Source organism: Myotis brandtii, unplaced genomic scaffold (genome assembly GCF_000412655.1).
Source record: "Myotis brandtii unplaced genomic scaffold, ASM41265v1 scaffold49, whole genome shotgun sequence".
In the NCBI taxonomy this organism is placed as follows: domain Eukaryota; kingdom Metazoa; phylum Chordata; class Mammalia; order Chiroptera; family Vespertilionidae; genus Myotis; species Myotis brandtii.
This window is the reverse complement of record NW_005368707.1, coordinates 980,404-983,608: the sequence shown is the minus strand read 5'-3', so window position 1 is coordinate 983,608 and position 3,205 is coordinate 980,404.

Below are 3,205 nucleotides of genomic sequence, written 5' to 3'. Positions count from 1 at the left end.
ACCATTGGCAGAAAAATCTCAGACTTTTCTCATAACAATATGCTTACAGATACATCTCCTAGGATAATGGAAATTAAGGAGAAAATAAACAAATGGGACTACATCAAAATAAAGAGCTTATCTTGATTGCTATTTTTCTTCAAACTCATGTTAAAGATGTTTGCACCAAAAAGCAATCTTTTCTTCTTTGGCTCTCAGAACTCAGGTACACAAATACCATATGTAATGATACTAAAATATGAAGGCGAATCCTTTGGATTATATAAAAAGGGGTATCGCTTTTTCAGCATTTTTGCTTCCTGTCAGGTTAAAGTTCAAGTTATTAAGTACTCTAAGACAATTTGAACTCCTTCCATATTAGCATCTAGTTGGGATAGAATTTATTTAGCATAGAAAATACTAATATATATATATACATATACTTTCTAGATATGTTCATCACTGTAACAAGAGTTATTATTAGCCATTGTCTTATCATAAAGGAGTTTATAATAGAGCACGAGAAACAAGACACTGAACAATTGATTATGAGGTAAAGATGATAAAATCTTGGATTGGGTGGTCAAAGGTTAGGGGATAAAGGGCAGATAGGGAGGAATTGTCCATAATTCTGTTCCTGAATATTATCACTTTCTTTATCCTTTAGAATTTTGTCTTAGCACACCCCTAGATATGATTTTTTTTTTATCGAGTGAGTGCAATACTATTTGACATGGGAGTTATAGTTACTAGTATGATCATGGTTTGAGAGTCCCAGTCTAGACCATATGAACAGTGTGACTGCAGCTTCTCTAAATGTTCCTACACATGAGATGGAAATAATAGCTATTAGTACTCTAACGAAGCTCAAATAAAACCATGTGACAGTAGATTATAAGGCTCAACAAATGATACATTCTCTATTAAATTGGTGAGTGTGCATTAACATACATAGCCTTCCTTTTACTTCTTTTTTATTTTTGAATCTAAACACAGGGGATACATGATTCATCATTTTACTGTGGAAAACAGCTTTCATTCTTTATCTGGAAATGGTAGCAATCATTCTCTAGTGGATCTAAATGATTGAATTGCAAGGTCAACTGTATTGGTGACTAACTCATTTTCCCTCACCTCCAGGACCTTCTTTTCCCAAGATCAAGCAATTTTCCTGGGTAATGAACTGTATCTGCTAGGAAGTGGCCTGGAAATTAAGAGGTCCAAAGCACCTTCTAAGTCCTCATTTTCTATTTGGTTTCATGATGTCTTTTGCTGCTATTTCACTGATCTAAGTTTTCTAAGGCTATACAAAGGAGAAATGCAAAAATGAATAGAACTGCAAAACAATTTTATATATGGGGAGAAGGAACTTCAATCAATTGTGAATTGTTCAGGGGATAGTTTTCTAGCTAATGGGTTGTCAACTTTTTGCACCACATGCTTCTTTCTGGTTGATAGCCTTTTGGTCAGTTCGAGGCTGACTAGCAATTGGAAGGGGAGCAGATGCAACAAGGACATGCTTTAAAACCAGTATCAACCAACAAAAGTGGATTTTAGTGGTTCGATTTATGACCATAACATATGCAAAGTCTGGAGAAAGTGAGTTCAAGAGAGGACATATAAAAGGGATCCTTGCAGTTGACTGATTAAGAGCAAGCAAGAATTTAAACTCATAAAAATTCAAAATATTATTAGTCATTTACTAGTAAAATATCCAGTTACAAGCTTAATCAGAATCTAGATGAAACAAAATCTGTTCTTTTCCTAATAAGGGAATTTTAAATAAACAAACACACACTTATATGTTTTTTGTTATACTAGGCACGAAATAACTTGAACAGGACTCAAGATCCAGAGGTGGAATGGTTATTGGTTTAATCCAATATGGAATTTATTATGTATTTATATATGTTCTTCATTAGTCCATTTCATTGTTTGCCTATATACATGTTCTAAAATTTAGAGCAAGTCATATGTTTTCAATCAGTGTGAATAAGCTACTAATTTTCAAAAATTTTTAATCATGGGGACAAAAAATCTCACATATTTCTAGTGCATATACAGGGTGGGGCAAAAGTAGATCTACAATTGTTCATATGGAAAATAACACAATAATTAATAAATAATAATACAAGAATAAATTGTTTCTCATCCTCACAACTGTAAACCTACTTTTGCTCCACCCTGTATGTAAGGTAATCTGGAGGACAGATTAGAATCTGAATGGGGAGTATGTTAGCTTTTATGCATTAGGCTAGGGCAGTGATGGCGAACCTATGACACGCGTGTCAGAGGTGACACTCGAACTCCTTTTCTTGGTTGATTTTTCTTTGTTAAATGGCATTTAAATGTATAAAATATAAAAAATATAAATCTTTGTTTTACTATGGTTGCAAATATCAAAAAAATTCTATATGTGACATGGCACCAGAGTTAAGTTAGGGTTTTTCAAAATGCTGACACACCGAGCTCAAAAGGTTCGCCATCACTGGGCTAGGGTAAACATAATAGTGGGGAAAAAAACAACAGCAAGTATTAAAAAACATATTGAAGACTTTTTTTATATTCTTTCATTTATCATAATTTTGAGGGCCTGCCATGTACTAAGGTAGTTTCTAGGACATTGAAAAACCATTACCAGAATGTATAGGCAGAAACAATTTTATTAATTATTTTAAACATTGGAAATACTGTTTTATACTGCTGAAGTCTTAACAACAGTATCATACTACTTGTCAATATAATCTGGAAAGGCTGTTCTTCATCTGTGCTTCATTTGGATAGCCACATCTTTTATCTGTATTGCTTTTCCTTGCTGGGTTATTCCTTTAGAAATGAACATTCAAGAGAAAAAAGTTATCTTAATATTGGACACTCACTTTTTCTTTTTCGTCACAGAACACTGACATCTTGCATAATGTGGATACTCCTGACTTAAAAAAAAAATTCATGGCTTACAACTGCTTTCAAAATAAGGTCCAAATTCTAAGCATCTTTATATGATTAGGTGCCTGCCTCCCTACCTCTGCAGCCTCATCTAGATTTTAGATCAATTAGGGCAGGGACCTTCATTCCACAAATAGTTATTGAATAAAATAATCTACACTAATAAAAGAGAAACATGGTAATTAGCGTACGACCGCTACCCTTCCCATTGGCTAATCAGCATATCCTTATTCAAATTAACTGTCAGCCAAGATGGCGGCCGGCAGCCATGCACTGAAGC